At 42.0% G+C, this 19,488-nt stretch overlaps 1 protein-coding gene across 4 annotated transcripts in view; it reads left to right on the forward strand.

The window, feature by feature from the left end:
• The window catches only part of RNGTT (RNA guanylyltransferase and 5'-phosphatase), a 264,604-nt gene that overhangs the window by 20,149 nt on the left and 224,967 nt on the right, over positions 1-19,488 (forward strand). The window lies entirely within an intron of this gene.

Raw genomic sequence — 19,488 nt, forward strand, 5'->3', positions numbered from 1 at the left:
CGGTGTTTACGTTTGCGATTGGGAGTCCTGAGGTTCAGGTTTTTTAACCTTGAGGTATTTATAGGCTCAGGTACATTTACTTAGGGCTCTGAGGCATTAGGACCCCCTCAGTCAAAAGGCCTCCTTGTTTAATTGAGCACCGGAAAGACCAGTATTGTCTACACAACTAACCCCAGCAAGGAGCTGGCTTATCCACTCTGGTTTATCCAAATTGCAGTCACAGACCCACCATTTCAAACCATTTGACTTCTGTTCATGTGTGTTCAGGCAATATTAACCTAAATAAAATGTAGTTTGAAGGGTATAGCTCAGTGGTAGAGTATATGCTTAGCATGTGTGAGGTCCGGGTTCCATCCCCAGTACCTCCATTAAAAAAAAACAAAAAACCCCAAAACCTAATAATAAGTAAACAGACCTAATTACCTCCCCACCCCAAAGAAACAAAAATTTTAAAAAATGTAGTTTGTATGAAAAAAATCTGTGCCCCCAAATCAAACAGTGCTATGCCTAATTTTTAGACCTAAATGGAGGTGGCAGCGCATGGTGATAAAGAGCAGAGGTCGTGATGCTGGCCCCTCGAGGTGAAGTCCCAGTGACTGCATTTACCAGCTCTGTGACTTTAGAAAGTTATTTAACCCCTCTCTGCTTTGTTTTTCTTGTATGTAAAATGAGGATAATGATAGCTTGTTCAGAGTTAAGAAGCAGTAAATTAGCCAGTTACTACCCAGTAGATGATAAATGACATTCAGTAAATGTCAGTTTCATCATTATTAGTTTTAGTTTCCCTCTGCTCTCTTCCATTTGCACAGTTAAAGCCAGTTACTTCTTTCTTAAAAAAAAAAAACAACCTATTCTGATTACAGAATTAATATATTAGTAAAAAATTCAGAGAACACATAAAACAATAAAAAAGGAAATTGAAATTACCCACTAATCCCCGGCTGAAGAAATTAAACCATTTTGAAATGACTCTCAAGAAATCAAGTTACTAGCATTTCTGAGAAATGCCTGAAATTTCCATGATTTGGTTTTATGGAAAGAAAAACCTCACATGTACCAGGGTGCTATTTCTCTTCCCCAGACTGCCTCAGTATGAAATAGTACACTGGTAGATGGATTTTTATTCACAATGTACAATTTTCTTCGCTAAAAGACATCAATGATTTATCCTCAATATCCACTCTATTCTCTGACAGCCTCAGAGGAGTCCATCATTACCTTTTCCCATCTCCATGCATTAGTGTCCTCATCTGAGGAATCGGGGCAGCGAGAACTCGACAGGGCTGGTCTGTGTGTTTCACTCGGGAACCTAAAGCCCTGGATGAACATGTGATGTGCTGGAAGCCCCCTGTGGGGCTGGAATTAGAAGCTGGATCACTTGGTATCCAGGCTGGTGCACTTCCCACCACACTGTGCGGCCATGCAAGGCTGTACTCAGGAAGTCTGCCCTCGGTCTGAATGATTTCCCACCTCTAAAACTACCAGGTCTATGTGGGAGATACTGCTTTTTAAAAAACAAAGCGCAGAAATAAAGCACAGTGAGGGGGAGGGTATAGCTCAAGTGGTAGAATGCATGCTTAGTATTCATGAGGTCCCGGGTTCAATCCCCAGTACCTCCATTAAAAATAAAGAAATAAATAACCCTAATTACCTACCCCAACCAAAAAAAAAAAAAAAAAAAGCCTCTGAACCCTGAAGAGTGTGGTTCAAGAAGGTGGATCTGGTGGTCTGGTTGGGGCTCCTTCTCAGAAAAGGCAGACAACACTCAAAGACTTTTTACTGAAAAACAGCCTTACAAAGTAACAGGGCAAAAACCACAGAACCACAGAAACAAGTATACAAATGGATACCAGAGTGGTGTGTGTACATAGCTAGACTGGGTCAGATATCTTTGAAAGAAATGATCTTTTTTTGGAGGAAAAAAACCCACAAGGTCATCTTATTTGAAAATGTTATTAAGTGGGTGTTTACTTTCTCTAAAATGAGTATCAGAGGTCTAGATTTCAGTAAGGCACAAATCCTTTTAGAAAGATTTCAGCACTGATTATTTTGATAATAATAAAAGTGAAATGTGCAGGATCATGTACAGAAAATTAAATGAGACATTTCCTCTGTGACTCTATTTGGTCTTTTTTTTTTAAAAATTTTATTGAGTACTATCTTTTTAAAGAAGAGGCCACAAGAGTTTAGTGTATTTATATATGGACTAGTCAAAATTAAGTAAGATCAGATATGCAAAGTACTTGCCTTATGGTAAACCTTTAATACCTATTTAGTTTCTTCTCCATTTTAAAAAACATATGTACCTTTAAATACAGTAACATTAAAATATTCAAGTTGATTTTCCACATAGGTTAGGAATTTCTGAATTCTTATTTAATCAGTGCAGTGCTCCCCCTCCACTCCCTTTTCCTTGGATCATTCCAAGACTTCCAGTGGATGCCAGAAACTGCAGGTAGTACCCAACCCTAAAAATACCCACATATGCTATTTGTTCTCCTGTATCTACAAACCAATGCTAGAATTAATTTATACATTAGGCACAGGAAGAGATTAACAACAACTAATAGTAAACCAGAACAGACAGAGCAATATACCTACAGCTGACCCTTGAACAGCTTGGGGGTTAGGGGCACCGACCCCTGCACAGTGGAAAATCCACTGTAACTTTACAGTGGGCCTCTGCGTCTGCATGTGGATTCCTTACTGTAGTACATGTTGGTTGAAAAAAACCCAAGTATAAGTGCACTTCAAACCCATGTTGTTCAAGCATCAACTGTACTGTGATAAAAGTTACGCAACTGTGGTCTCTCTCCTTTTTCTGCCTTTTTTTGTGGTCTCTCTCCTTAATCAATTTCAACTCTGCTGGAAATGTGGCAGCTGCTTCTTCATCAGGAGACCTTGTCTCTCCAGCAATATTTTTTGGGGTGGGGGTGGATTCCCCAATGACTCCTTCCTTCCTTCCTTCCTTCCTTCCTTCCTTCCTTCCTTCTTTTCTTTCCTTTCCTTCCTTCCTTCCTTCCTTCCTTCCTTCCTTCCTTCCTTCCTTTCTCTCTCTTCCTTCCTTCCTCTCTCTTCCTCCCTTCCTTTTTTTTTCAGTTTATTTACTTTTTATACAATTTTAAAGTTGCATTCCATTTACAGTTATTAAAAATTGTTGGCTGTATTCTCCGTGTTGTACAATACATCCTTGTAGCCTGTCTTACACGCGGTAGTTTGTACCTCCCACTCCCCGAGTCCAAACCTATTCCTGAGTCTGTGTAATTATCTCTGACTTGCAGTAAAGGGCTGCTGTCACTCATTTCAGAGGGGGGCCTCACTCAAGTCTTCCTATAGGCTCATTGCCTTCTGGTGCAACACGTTGCCACCAATCAGAACACGCTTTCTGTTCATGTTTTCCACCCACAAATGTAATGCCTCTTCCATCTTAACTAAGCACTTATCATGCATTGTGGCCGTAACTTCTGCAGTTTGAGGTATGACAGCAAAACTAGCACACCTTTCTTTTTCTGTCACAATTTCACAGATAGATTTGTTCTTACCATAGATTTTAGCAACCTCAGCATATGACTTTTTTTCCTTTCCTTATTAATTTGAGATCTTTTGCTTTTTCTCTTAAAGGAAGCACTTTATGGCTTCTCTTTGTCATATCCGAATTGCCTGCATCACTACTCTTGGGCTTTGGGGCCCTTATTAAATAAAATGAAGGTCACTTGGACCCAGGCACAGCGATACTGTGACAGTGGATCTGATAACCAAGACGGTTACTAAATGACAAGTGACTAAAGGCTGGGATACGTTGGACAAAGCGATGACTCACGTTCCTGGGCAGGTTGGAGTGCGTTTTCATAACACTACTCAGAATGGTGTGCAGTTTGAAACTTATAGGAATTTTCCAGTTAATGTTTTTAGGCTGTGGTGGACTACAGGTGACTGAAAGCACAGAAAATGAAACCATGAATAATAGGGGACTACTGTTCCACGTTATGAGGAAGATAAACTGGCAGATGAGAATATTGAAAGGCGGAGAGGTTAACGTATTCTCCCAATTCCTGTAATTAGTTCTATTTGATTCTGAGTCTGTCAGATCCATTTCAGCCCACTACGATCAGGTTTTCTGCCCACCCACCACACCACTGAAAGTACTTTTTCAGTGACTTCCCCATTGCCAAATCCAATGATCAGTTTTCTGTCCTCAGCTGTGTTTGGCACAGTTGGTCACTTCCTCTTTCTTGAAACATCCTCCCCTCACCCTCCCACCCCCGCACTTAAGATTCCAGCACCCTGCCCTGTCCCATCTGTCTTGCATCTCTCAGTCTCTTGCCTGACCCTCCTCATTTTCCCAAGCATCCCAGGGTTTGATCCTTGCATTTTTCTGTATCTCACCCCTCCCTTATGTGATGTTGATTTAAACACTATCTTCCTCAAACCTGTTCCTTCCTAAAAACTTCTCTCAGTAAAGGACATTCTTCCAGTGGCTCAGGGCCAAAACTTGGAGTCATCTTTTAAATTTTTTTTGGAGTAAAGGTAGATTTACTTAGAGAAATACATACTCCATAGACAGAGTGTAGCCTGTTTCAGAAGGCAAGAGGAAGGACACGAGGTTTGGGGGTTGGAATGCTTAGTTTGAAGTAAAAGTAGTTACACACTCCGCAGAATGTGGGCTGTCTCACTCAGAACGGAGGGCGGCTCATCTTTTCAATCTTTTAATCTCCCATTTTACACCCAAGTCATCAGCAAATCCTATCTTACTGTGTTTCCCACCTTCATTGCTACCACCTAAGTTCAACTCCCACCTGCTACTTCAGTGGCCCTCTGCCTGGTCTCCCTTTGCCTTGTCTCACTGCTCTATAGTCTATCCTCCACAAAGCACCAGAATGATCCTTTAGAAAGTGAATCAGATCCTATGACTGCCCTGCTCAAAGCCCTCCAATGGCCTCCTGTATTGTCAGAGAAAACTTCCAAGGGCCCACCATGGCTCGCCCCACTGTTCCCGTTCTCCCTCTCTCTTGTCCCCACACACTGGCTTTGCTTTCCCTTGGTCATGACAACTGGCCTGGCCTCAGGAGCTCCAAACCTGCTGGACTCTCCCTGAAATGTTCTCCCCCAGACCTCTGCAGGGCTCACTCTCGTGCTTTATTCAAGGCTCTTGTCGAATGCTACCTCCTCAGAAAAGATTTCTGTAACATGCCATCTAAAATGGCACTCCCACTAGTCTCTGCTCCTTTAAACAATTTATTTTCTTTGCAGCCCTTATCCCTACTGGCCATTTTATATTAAGTTCGTTTGTCTATTATTTGTTTGTATATTATCACTAAAATATAATCTGCATGAGGACGGGCAGTAGGCATCCACAGAGGTCAGGGAGATGGGGGGGAACTAGCGGAGGAGACAGAAGGAGCAGCCAGAGACAGGAGGAGAAGTAAGAGGGAGTGTTACCTTGGAAGCCAAGGGAAGATAGTGTTTCAGGCAGCAGAGAAAGATCAGCTGTGCAAATGCGGCTAAGAGGTCAGGTAAGATGGGGACTCAGGATTGACTGTTGGACTTAAGAGCACGGACCTCACCAGTGATCATGACAAAAGCAGTGCAAAGATGATCGGAGAAGATTCCAAAGAGAATGAGAAGAGACAAACTGGAGATAGCATATACTGACAATAGATATCTTCAAGTTTTGTTTAAAGGGAAGCAGAGGGACAGGGCAGCAGTCAGAAGGGAGACAGATGGGAAACTGAGAGGTAAATGTTGTCATGTGATGAGGCTATTTTAGAACACGTTGATAGGCAGGTGGGAATGATCTAGTGGAGAGGAGAATCTGGCTATGCAGGGGAGAGAGGAATAATTTCTGAAGCAATATCTCTGAGTAGGTGAGAGAATATTTGGTCCAGTGCCCAAGTGGAGATGATGACCTTGGACAGGAGCTTGGATGGTTTATGTATGGCAACATGTGGTAAGGCAGAGGACATGTAAATGTGGTGATGGGAGCACGTGGAAGACTTTTTTTCTGGTTGCTCCTCTTTTCTTAGGGAAATGGGAGTTAAGATTCTGTGTAAGGTTTGAGGAGAGGATAAGCTGTGAAACACTTGTCTTGGAGAGTGGGAGAGTGAATAATTTAGGGAAATGTAATAGGATTGTAGGGGCAGCACTAAGGGAGAACTCGAGGTTAGTGGTCATAGTTTGATGTGAGCCACTCCACATGATTGGTTGTTTTCCTCCAGCCATGTTCAACTGCACAGGTGCAAACGTGGAGCTGGTGGACAATTGGTTTTGCCAGGGGTTGGGGTTTTACCAGGCATGTTTGATGAAGAGAGACGGGTAGGTAGTAATGAAGCATGGATGGAAGCTGGTTTAGGACAGACGCGATGATGTTATGGACAGTGAAATGTTTTGAGGATCAATGGGCTGTGCATCCAAGACAAAAGAATTACTGAAGTCAGAGCTGCAAAGGCAGGAGGCAGTGGTTAGAGACTGGGTTGCTTAAGGCTGAGATTTTTGAGTGCAGCTCCTGAAAGAGCTGGCTATAGAACCTCTGAGTTCAGAAGCTCCACAGATCAAAATCTGAATTTCGGAGTATGAGGCATTCCTAAGTAAAACTTCTGGCATATGCTGTAGGGAGGGATTTGTGAAGAGATGGAGAAGGAGACAGTAATGAAGATGCGTTTGGCAGAGGGAAGTGGATTAATAATCGTTTCATACATGAAGGAAATAAAAAAGTCAAATCAAGGTCATAGAGATTCATGTGGACAAGGAAAAAACTGGAGAGATTTGTCCCATACTTCAAGGTCACAGGGACTGATGGAGGTGGATGAAGGGAATTGCAATCAGTGTTGAAAGCAAAAATAGAAACACTTATCATTGTAGATCCATGCAGGGACTTCCCACAAGTGCTATCAAGGACCATTAAAAGGGGAGGGAATAGCTCAATGGTAGAGCGCATGTTTAGCAGGCACAAGGTCCTGGGTTCAATCCCCAGTACCTCCACTAAACATAAATAAATAAATAAACCTAATCTGCCCCTCACCAAAAAAATAAATAAAACATTTTTTAAACAGAAAAAAAAATTTTTTAAAAGACAAAAAAAAAGGCAAAACAAAATAAACAAAACCAAAACAAAACCCCAAACAAAAGAATCATTAAAACACTTGATTCTATGGCTCTCCAAATGCCCTTATTAGTGACATTGGGAGTTTGGTCACTGGCTGCCATGTGTGACGATGAGGCCCAGTGTAAGGAGAGGGCACAGTCCCCTCCTACTTAGTGATTATTTACTTCAGGGAACATCAAGGAACAGTCAGACCAGGGGATGAGCTGGAACAATCAACCATGTTATCTGGACACACTGTTTCTCCAAACACGCATCTGAAAGGGCAGTGTGGGAGGGAGACCTTTGGCCATTTAAACAAAACTCAGTAAAAGTTTAGTCAATAACTTAGATGACCGACCTTACTGTGGCTTATCACTTGAAAATTATCGTCTACTGAAAAATGCAAATAAAAAATCAGCTCAAAAGTGACTTCTTGTGGTGGTGATGGTTGCACAACTCTGAAATAAATATACTGAACGTTACTGAACGTTCACACTGAACATGGTGAATTTCATGGAATGAAAAATTATACCTCAAAACACTTAAAAATACGAAATTCAATTTATTAAATATTGTAATGACATATTTGGAAATTTAATTCAGAGTTGAGCTCAAAGTCATACTCAGGGTTGATTTATTAAAGTAAGAAATCAAGCAGCCTGCTAGGGTGCAGCTCTGGAGAAGAATTAGGTCACTTGTGATATGTTTCTAGTACTAGTTAATATAAACCTGCAGTGAAACTGTAACACTGCCCAGGGTAATAACTGGAGTTGGCGTAAGGCTCTAGAAAATTCCTTCCTTGCAACACTTCTTGGCCAATAGGTGCTCATGTCCTTCCTGGCAAAGTCCAGCCCACGCTGTCTACATCCTTCTCCTAACCTTTCTTGGCCTGTCACTTGGCTGGGTGTGCTTTGCTGCTGGGAGTGTAACCACTTCTTATGCTGAAGTGGGAAGACAGTGAATTTTGCTGACAGGAAAAAGGCCAAGTAGGAACTTGCATGTAAATCAGCCTGCTGGTTAGTCAGCGTTCTCACCAACAAAGCGACATATCTGGAGCGGGACGGGGCAGCCAGCTAAGCGCTCCGTGGCTGGCCGGGTTCCCGGGGACTGGAAAGCCCGTGGTTGGCAGTTCAGACACAAGTGCACTGAGATGGGGCTGCTGCCTCATGCTCTCTTCACAGCTGTTATGTTGTAATAATTATTCATGGCAGTGAACAGTCACCGAATATTCCAGGCTTACTCCTGTGGTACTAAACGTTTGATGTTTACTGCCAAGCCGAAATGTTTAAAACACCCAGCAGAGGTAGGCGAACTGAAAGTCTGCAGCCCAACGGCTCCTTTCTGGGATAATGAACAACGTGTGCCAAGTCCTGCCTCCCTGCTTTACCTCATGTGATTCTCCCTGCCCGGCTGCCCCATTGGCCTGTCCACACCAGGCCCTGGGTGCCTTGCAGGAGGGCCAGCGCTGAGACGGTCTTTCCTGAGCACCTGCCCCGGCCCTGTCCCTTAAGCATCTGCGTGATTTAGGGAAGTTCTTTTACCTCCTCCGGAAAATGGGACAATACTTCTTGGGGTGGGGTTTTGGCACTAGATGCTCAATTAAAATTAATATTTTTCCTGAAATAGTACCATTTGCAGCAACATGGAGGGACCTAGAGATTATCCTATTAAGTGAAGTAAGTCAGACAAAGACAAATATCATATATCACTTATATGTGGAATCTAAAAAATGACACAACTGAACTAATTTACAAAATAGAAACAGACTCACAGACATAGAAAACAAACTTATGGTTACCAAAGGGGAAAGTAGGGGGAGGGATAAATTAGGAGTTTGGGATTAACAGATACACACTGCTATATATAAAATAGATAAACAACAGAGTCCTCTTGTATAGCACAGGGAACTATATTCAATATCTTGTAATAACCTATGGAAAAGAATCTGGAAAAGAATATATATGTATAACTGAATCACTATTCTGTACACCTTAAACTAACACAACATTGTAAATTAACTATACTTCAATTTGAAAAATTAATACCTTTCCTGGCTATCCTAGGAGAGTAAAAATGATCTCACTTCCCTCTGAATGGAATGTACTTCATAAGTCATCAATTTATTATAAACTCTCTTGTATTTTTGTCCACTATTTCATGTAGTATTTATCTTATATGCTCAGCAAGCCTAACCTCTCCCTGGGGAGAGACAAAAAGCTTTAATCTTTTTTAAAGTTCTCTTAGAACATCTACTTTAGCCCCAGAGCAAGATGACGCAGGTTTGGACTCAGTTATGGTTGGTGGGCAGTTTAGTGTGTTGACACCACTGTTTTTAGTTCCATTAGGTTGTGGTAACAGGATCGGACCAGGTGACCAGGATGCAGGGACACTGTGATGGGGCTACGGTACCCGAGTCACTGGCTGACCACTGTGTGGGGCTGTCTCCTGGCTTCATAAGAGTTCAGTTTCTCAGAGGATGGAAAGCCCTTTACTTTATCAGTCAAAACAGAGGGCTTTCCGTACAGTCTCATATGTGAAGTTTCTATGATTCATCTCAATTACTGACACTCAGGTGCCACGCCAAAAACATGAGCAATGCTTAACTCTTCCTCTTTCCCTCCCTCCCACTCATACTGATTGGCGTCAGCAGGACCCAGTTGCTTCTCCCTCTCCTGTGACTTCTGTCCATTGTCCTCTCCACGCCCAGGCCTCAATTCAGGCTCCCCTCATCTCTTATCTGGATCTTTCCAACAACCTCACAGTAGGTTTCCTTGTCCTTAAATCCATACCTCTGTAATTTTCTTCCAAGCGCTGCTACCAGTTATCCTTCTCAAACAACCATCAAACCAGGTTATTCTTCTTCCTAAAATCTTTTAATGATTCGCCATTACTGACAGAAAAATATTCCACCCTCCCCGCCCCCCAGTGGAGTCCATCCCCTCAAACCCCAGTCTGCCTTCCCAATTGCGTGTTGCATCATTCTTCCCTTCACAGCCTCACCCCAGTTATAACTTGCAGGCTCTGTGCTCTTTCAGGTTTCTGGGCTTTTTATTATACTGTTTTCTTGTCCCGGAATTTCCTTCCCCTTCATTTCTCTTCTCATCAGTACAGCAGAGTGCTTTGGAGCAGAGGCTCTGGTCAGACAGCTTATTTGAATTCTGACTCCTCTGCTTGCTAGCTAGGATGTTGGATAAGTTATTTAATAACATTATGTATTCTTTTTCAGAGTAAAGGAACTTAGCAGATGTGATTAAGTTAAGGGTCTTGAGCCGGAGAGTATGCTGGATTATCCAGGTGTGTCTGAAATAATCACAAGGGGCCTTCTAAGAGGAAGGCAGGTGGTCAGAGAGAGGAGGAGAAGATAGTGTTATGATGGAAGCAGAGATTGGAGCGATGCAGCCCTGAGCCAAAGAATGCTGGCAGCCTCTAAAAACTGGAAGAGGTGAGGGACAGATTCTCCTCCGGAGCCTCCAGAAAGAACCAGCCCTGTCTACACGCTGACTTTAACCTTGAAGACTCCTGACTTCTGACCTCCAGAAATGTAAGAGACTACATTTGTGTTGAAGTAAGCTACTAAGTGTACGTTAATTTGTTACAGCATTAATAGGAAACAAACACAACTTCCTAGAGATGGGTTGCGTCCCATAGCATTTACATGATAGAGATACATATACAATTTTTGATTCATATGTCTTCCCCATTAGATGGTGTGTTTCTTAGGGTCTGCTGCTTTTATTTAAGAGATTGACTTTTTTTTTAAAGAAATCTTTTATTTAAAATTTTTTCTTTAATGGAAGTACTAGGCCTTGAACCCAGGACCTCGTGCATGCTAAGCAAACACTCTACCACTGAGCTAGACCCCTTCTCCACTTCTTATTAATGTTTTAAACCATCCCCACATCTGCATACCTAGCACAATGCCTGGCACAGTCTTAAACTCCTATAAATATTTGATGAAGGAAATATTATGGTCTCAAGTGTGATTTTTGTTTTGGTTGGATTCAGTGCATGTCAAAATGGAGGGATCAGTTGCAGATGTTCAAATAAGTTTCTGTCTCTAGCAAGCACAGGTCTGGGAGATGTGTCTGGGGAAATGATAGAAAACAGGTCTGGGATTGTTGTAGAAAAAGGGGGGTGTCTGTAATTGAAGGAGTGCCTGGTCCTGGAATATTTTATATGATGAATAGGGCTTCTGGTGTCTCAAAGATGTAATAGAGCTAGAAAAGATCCAGAGAAGGACATTCAGAATGGTCAAGGACAGAAAGAATTAGGTATGGTGGTAAAAATAAAAAAAAAGATTACATCTGCAAAAAAAGTAAAAGTAGTAAATTCATGAAGAATAATCATAGACTATTTTCTCAAATCAGAATATAACAGAAATAGGTAACATTTCTTGAAACCTGACAGTCCTTCCAATAAAAATAAAAGGAAATACCTTTTTATATATATAGCATGCATTAAAACATAGAATTCATTACTCCAAGAGGCCATGCCTACCAAAAATGTAAATACTGCAGACAGAGCTGGAAAAAGGTCAAGCCAGCCAGCAGGTACCTGAAGTACCACAAGAGGCACAAATCATTGCTGAATACATTAGGATATGGTGTCCATTAACAGGTTTCCGACATAAGCTTCTTATAATTTTACATCTGTAAAATTTGCCTGCCCTTGTTAAAATAATCAGTGCCCTTGAGTGGAATTTAAAGAGAAGAAAAAGAAAAATCTCACCATTTGGATTTCTCTCCCTTGGAAAGCTTTTGAATTACACATATAAGGAGCCTCATCAGTGAAACTTTTGGGATGAAGAAAATGGATGGCCTTAGTGCTGTTACCCTAAGCAAATGATGCATTTTCTTATCCCCATTTTAATCTTCTTAACATGCCTTACATGAAGTTATCTGGTTCAAAAAAAAAATCATGTAAGGAAACTACAGTGAGGATAAGGACCACAGAAAAGTGGGAATTATTGTGCAGTTGTTTTCAGGACATTTAACAATCCAGGGACTAGTGGAAATAAAAGACCAAATTAATCTTAAGTAAAAAATTTTTATTGATGAAAAACCACTTGATACATTTGCATTTAGAAATGTTGTACAGCTGTTTAAAGATTATTATTTTGAGAGGCTGCCTTTCTGGGGAGCTGACTTTCTCAATTACATCTTAACTATAGGCTTAGGAAAAGAGTTGTACAAATTCATATTGAGTTATAAATCATAAAGTAAAAATGTTTTGAGACATTTTGAGATCATAACAATCCTTGTGAAATGGAGCAGGACCCCGCGGGGCCCTCCCCGGTACCAAAGCTCCTGCACGTCCCCTGTTTCTTGCTTGTAGGAAAAAAGACTTCAGCCTCCTAGGCCTTCCCTGAGTTCCAAAGGGCAGATGCAAGCAGCTGCTAATCAGGGGAGGGAGGGAGTGCAGAGACAAAGGGGGAACAGTCAAACTATAGTGCAGCAATAAAGCAAAGTCCTAGCTCCTCCTCAAGGAATATACTTAACAATGTATCTTTGAGTTCTTCTGCAGGAACTAAGGCCCCCACCCAGGTGGAGGATGGTAACTTCAGGTTGAGGATAAGATTCCTGGAGCACTACCTTATTACCTCACCACGAACCAATCAGAAGACAGTCACAGGGGGACGATATAGCTCAAGTGGCAAAGCGCGTGCTCAGCATGTGTGAGGTCCTAGGTTCAATCCCTAGTACCTCCATTAAGAAAAAGTTGACCTAATTACCCGCCTCAAATAAAACTAAAAAAAAAAAAAAAAAAAAAGACAGTCACAAACTCTGCAGCCCTCACCCCAAATGTTGCCTTTAAAAACTCTACCCCTAATACCATTGAGGAGTTCAGTTTTTTTGAGCATGAGCAACCTGTTCTTGCTTGGCCTGGCAATAAATCTGTCTCTGTTCCAGACGCCCACGTTTCAGTTTGTTTGGCCTCACTGTGCATCATCAGGCACATGGACTTGGGTTTGACGGCACTTGAGTAAGCCAGCCCACCAGGCTGTGAACGAATGAACTGAAGTGAAAATTCTTTGAAACATGTCATTGTCAAGCTGTACACTACTGGCCTTTACCTGCTCCAGCCCTTCTACTCTGCTGTGCCGATTATGATATTATCATACTGTCCAGGTCACAGAAAAGATGTGGCCTGCTCTATTGAAGTGACTCTCCCTGTTGTGAAACCAAAGTTCGTATGCCCAATGAACACTGAAGCCAAACAAACCGAAACATCAGAGTTCTGAGCAGGGAAAAGTTTATTGCAAGGGTCAGGCAAGGAGAATGGGTGGCCCTGGCTCAAAAGACCTGAACTCCCTGATCACTTTCAAGGAAGAGTTTTTAAAGGCAACACTGGGGTGAGGGCTGCAAGGCACCTGACTCTTTTCTGATTGGTTGGTGGTGAGGTACCAGGTGGTGTTCCAGGAATCTCAATCATCAATTGATCTTCTGGTTCCAACCAGTCTAGGGTCTCAGCTTGTAGTCACCATCCTGCACCTGGGTGGGGGCCTTAGTTGCTGCAGAACCACTCAAAAAAGACATGTATCCAATTGTTATGTGCATCCTTTGAGGGGGAACTAAGGCTTTGTTTATCGCTGAGCTATATCACTATCATTCCTTTTCTTGCTCAACTACTTTTCCTTTGTCTCTGCACTCCCTCACTTCCCTAATTAGTAACTGTGTGAATCTGGTCTTTGGAACTCAGGGAAGGCCTAGGAGACTAAAGCCTTTATCTACAAATAATGATGGGTACTGAGGGCCTTTTGTACCCAGGAAAGTCCCGCAGTGCTCTGCTTGGTTTTATCCCCGCTAGGCAGGAGGGAAATGTTCTCTAGAGCTAGCATGCCTAGTGTCTGAGGGCCGCCCATCTCCATCATGCCTGACCTACAGTATGGGCACAGCTCCTATGCCGGATATTCTGCAGCCCGGGATGCGGGGACTAGAGCCCAGCCTTGATCTCTGGTCGACAGGCTGTCAAAACTGGCTCCTCTAACCCTTGCACCTGGCTCTGATTCTTGGCAGGTCCCTTCCACTGAACTTGGACCCAGTTTCTAATAATCTTTCTTATGCCTCAGGCCCTCCAGATTCAATACTTCGTGGAGCTCTACAAAGCAGAGAAACAGGATTCAACCAGAGCCTTCCTCTGGTTGTCTTTGGTCAGCCCCCTTGCCCTTCTGGACTGCTCTAGCCAATGGCTCTGCCAGACTCTAGGTGTTACCCTCCCCTCCCCTCCTCAGCCCAGGAGGTCCTTCCAACATGGTCCTCACCTCGGGTTTTGCACTTTACTAAAAATTATATATACATCTATATAATATACATATTATACATACTTATGTATATATACACAGACTTTTTTTTGAGGTGGTTTAAATGAAGGGAAACATTGATTGTCTCTTATAACCTACCCCGTTGTACAATTTTCAAAAGACAAAATGTGGTGGGAATGTAAAATGGTGCAGTCATTTTGCAAAACAGTCTGACACTTCCTCATCATGTTAAGCAGAGAGTTATCGTGTGACCCAGCAATTTCACTCCAAGGTGTATACCCAAGAGAAACAAAAGCATATGTCCACACAAAAACTTGTACACAAATGTTCATAGTAACATTATTTATATTAGCTGAAAGGTGGAAACAACCTAAATGTCTATCAACTAATGAATGGATGAGCAAAATGCAGTTTATCCATATAATGGAATATTATGAAATGTCTAGGAAAAGGGAATAGAAAGTTGATTTGTAGTTTCCAAGGGTGGAAGGGGTGGGTGATGGATAAGGAGTGACTATTTCTTTTTGAGGTGATGAAATGTTCCTAAATTATATAGGAGTGATGACTGCACATCCCTGTGAATATACTAAAAATCCCTGAATTGAAGAGTTTGAATGGATGAATTATGTAGGTGTGTGGGTTATATCGCAATAAAGCTGTTTACAAAAAGACAAAACATGGCATTTAAAGAAAATATTTTTGGAAAGTTTTGATTGCATAAGAAATAACTCATTCTCATTATTGAAAAAAATCAAATATTACAGATAAAGTTAAATTCTCCCTTGATAAATAACTCCAATCCTTTTACCCTCCTCACAGATGAATAACTAACTCTTTCAGGTCTTTTCCTTATAGAAATCTATATTTTTCACATTTTGCATGGGTTTTCATTTGTTTTTTACTTTTATTTTGTCATACTGTATTTCATTCTGTATCTTGCTTTTTTCATCCCTGAGAGCTTTCCAAGCCAGTCCCTATGGGCGGGCCTCATTCTTTTTAATTGCCAAATAGTATCCGTAGTATGGACAGACCCTAGTTTATTTAGCATTTTCTTACTGATGGATATTTAGATTGTGTGGGGCCAACTGATGTCCTTCAAAGTCCAACCACCCCCCATTCCTGGGTTCTCAGATGTCGGCCTGTGATCCCTCAACAGCTAGAATACATTCTTTAACTGGGCGTGTTTCCCCTAACAAACTAATAGCCCCAAGTAATGACTAATCTTACAACTGCTCAGGCTGGCTTGTTTCAGCCCACCTTACCAGAGTCATAAACCCCACTGCCCTTCATGGACCCTAAACTTCTTACCTCACCTACAGCCAGTCAGAGACTTGTGCACAAGCCGATCAGGCACCTTGTGACCCTGCCTTATAAAAGACCCGCAACAACCAACTCTTGGGGCTCACATATGGCAACATACTCTATAAACTCCTTTTCTATTCTTATACTTTATCTTTGGTAAATTCTTGTACCAACTTGTGCATCACATGTCACCCACCGGCTGCTGTAGTGTATCACAACAGGTTGTTCCCAGAATTTCATTTTGCAGCCCCTGCAGAAGTGAACATCCTGGCAGATGTCTCCTTGTGTATATGTCTGAACGTTTCTTGTGGGTAGACACCGAAAGCTAGGATAGCTAGATCATAAGATATGCACATTTTAATTTGTAAGTACTGTCAAATTGCTGCTGAAGTGACCTTAACAGTTTGTACTCTCTCTGGCAGTGAATGAGGCTACTCATTTCCCTGCACCTTGACATATATATACGTGCATATTTGCTATAACCCTTGATATAACAAGCATTTAAATTTTGCCAAGCACATTGGCAGAAAGTGGATTTTTGTGTCTGTAATTACTCTTGAAATTGAACATCTATTCATAGGATTGATTGCCTGCTTTCCCCCTTTTTCCTATTCAAGTGTTTGCCTTTTTATTTTTGATCTTTAGTAGTCATTTACATGTATTTTGATAGATACCTATGTAAATATATCCATATCTATCTACATAGACAAGTTTTTCCTGCTTAGTCATTTATTTATTTAATTTTTTGTTGGGGGAGGGTGTTATTTATTCATTTATTTTTAAATGGAGGTAGTGGGGATGGAACCCAGGACCTCGTGCATGCTAAGCATGCACTCTACCACTGAGCTATACCCTCCCCCTGGGTCATTACTTTATATTTTTTGCTTATTGTGTTTTATTTAAAGCTTTCTCTCCTGCCAAGATTATGAACATATGATCTTGGTATGAGGTAGGGATCTGATTTTATTTTATTTTCCAAATGACTAGAAAGTTGTCCCACTGCTATTTATTGAATATCTTTTCTCTAACATTTTTAAACGCCATTTTGTCATCTACTAAATCCCCAAATCAGTTGCCATTTTAAGCTTCTATATGGAAGTGAATCTGAAACCAGTGGAAGGAGGAAGTCCATGAACGAAACTGGCTCCCTGAACTGCCTGGCCATGGGAGTTTCCAACAAGGAAAGTGTGGGGACTTTCTAAAGCTAGCAAGGTACTTTTTGGCATTAGGCAAATAAACTGGCAAATAATAGGCTAAATACTCTACGTTCTAATGATATGAATTGATGTAACAATTGGTAATGTCATTGTAGCTTTTTCTTTCCAGAATCTATAAAACAATGCTACCCTCTTTGGTACAGAAAACATAGTTAGGATATTTATCCTCTAGCTCCTTTCCTATGACTTCCCTCAGACTGCTGGTGTCCCTTAGCTAGAGGTCACTACTCTTGTCTCCTGGATTCTGGTAAGCTCTCTCTCCCCTTGTCCCTTTGGACCTCTCCTGTGATTATCCTTGGGTCCTTGCAGGATCCCTGTGCTTCTCCCACACCTGTGTAAACAGTCTAGCGGTGTGCCGGGAAAGAGCTGGGGGCAAGGTGGGAGAAGAGCCTTCATTTGTAGCGCTTGCCAGTCGCTGTGGTGTAAAGGTTTCCATCATGGCCTATTTCAAGCTACCAACGTGAAGTCGCTGAACACAGACTTGAGCGGAAATGCTAAGAGTTGGCTTTTGTAAGTTGTTATGAGCCAGCTCCAGCACCCCACTGCAATAGTCCTTTTCTAAATAAGTTCCTTTAAGATTGTCCTAATTGGAGTGTGCTGTCTGAGACTTATTTGGCCCCAGACTGATTCTGATACCAGCCTGGAGCACTGGATGACTGTTTCGTCAGAAAGAGAAAGGAGGCCTCTCTTCTACAGGACTTAACTCTGGGAGGATGTAAGCCTAGAGCTTCACAAGCTTTCTGCAAAAAAAGGCAACGAAGAGGAAGGCAGAGCTAAGAGACAGAGGTAGACAAATCCTGGGGGTATCATCTGAAAGCCCCGGATACAGCAATACCTGAGTGAAGTGTGCCCTGGCCTTTTCGGGAACGTGAACTAATACATTCTCTCCCTCTTTCTCTTGTTTTTGTTTTGATTTTTGCTTAAGCCCATTTTGCTTGGGGTTTTACTACTAGTACACTGAAGATTCCTAAGAGGTACAGCGGCACGGCATGGTCTGGCCCTTTCCTGACTGTAACCACTCTCCCCTTGGTCTCTGCACTCCAGCCATCCTGGCTTTCTTTCAGTCACTTAGAAGTTTCTGGTGCCCCTTTGCCGTAATTGCTTTGCATGTACCATTGCCCCTGCCTGGAACAGGCTCCTGCCCTCTTGGCCCACTTAACTCCTACTCATGTTCCAGATCTCTGAATAACGTCACACTGGTAGTTTGTTACTATGTGGCCCCAGATGAATTACACCTTCCAGTATTTGTGCTTTCATGTAGTCCCCTTCCCTGGACTCTGGGTTGACGCTGTGTCTGCTGTAACCAATAGAATTCAGCACCTAAAGGGACTGTGCCAGCTCCAAGCCTAAGCCTTAATAAGGAAAGCTAGCAGCTTCTGCTTTGGCGCTCTTGGAAGGCTTAAGCCAACACATAAAAGGACTGAATCCCCCACTGGAGAAAGAAGTGGAGAGGGGACAGGAGAGAATCCTAGCTGTGTCTCAGCCTACATGCCTGCCGAATGCAGCTACAGGCGGGACTCCCAGGACCAGCAGAGGAATGGACCAGCTGAGTCTAGCCCCAGGTCCAAAGCCGCAAGCAAGCAAAAGGGTCCTCTTCTTCAAGGTGGTGTTTTAAGTCATTGCATTTTGGAGCAGTTTGCTGTGCAGCAGTAGATAGCTGAAAGCGTCACCTCGAGGAAATTCCTCCAACATCCCTAGACCAAGTCAGTCCCCCATTAGACGTTCTCCCACTTGGCCTTCACAACACTTCTCACCTTCTGTAGTGGTACATTTAAGTCAAGAGTAGCTTTCTTTTTGGGGGTCTCTTTCTTGTCATAAATTCAGGAACTCCAGGAATATCTACCCAACCTAAAAGGCATCAGTCCTTGAAATTGTGGTCACAAAGTTAGGTCTGTTATTTTATCCCAATTAAGTTTACCTAAAATTAATTAGATTAATAAATGGATAAAGAAGCAGCTTGCTCACGGTTGGGTAACTAGTTAGTGAATGGACAGAACGGTGTCTGTGTGCCTGACCCCCTTCTCAATGGAGTGCTCTTGCTCTAGCAAAAACTAGACTACAGGCTACAGGCAGGAGGCACTCACTTTTGCCCAGAACAGCACCCTAATTTCTCTGTTGGACAGCCCTACTATCTAGAAAGTTTAGGAAGTTAAGCTAAGCAGTTTTCTTAATTGAAATCAAAGGCATATACTGTAGTGAAATCAGATTCTTTCATAAGAGGGGTTTTCATAGAAAAAGAAGTATTTATATTCCATACATGGCCAATAATATTGTAATTGAAAATATATCTACTGGAAATGTTAAATAAATGGTTCATCTGGGGGACAAAAAAAAAAGCTAGGTCTGTTGCCCAAGAGCCTGGTTCTCTGCTTCCTTTCCTACTGAATTTGCAACTAATCCTCCAAATGTAGGTTCAGTAGAAGTTTGTTTTGTTTGTTTTCTGTTTTAAAAGGTTTTTCTTTTCCTTTTTATTGGAGTGAAATTCGCATACGTAAAAGGAACCATTTTAAAGTGAATAATTCAGTGACACTTAGCACTTTGACAGTGTTGTGCAAGCACCATCTCTACTTAGTTCAAAACGGTTCATCACCCTAAAAGGAAACCCCGAACTTACTGAGCATTCTCCG

The sequence above is a fragment of the Camelus bactrianus genome, chromosome 8 (assembly GCF_048773025.1).
Source record: "Camelus bactrianus isolate YW-2024 breed Bactrian camel chromosome 8, ASM4877302v1, whole genome shotgun sequence".
NCBI classification, from domain to species: Eukaryota; Metazoa; Chordata; class Mammalia; order Artiodactyla; family Camelidae; genus Camelus; species Camelus bactrianus.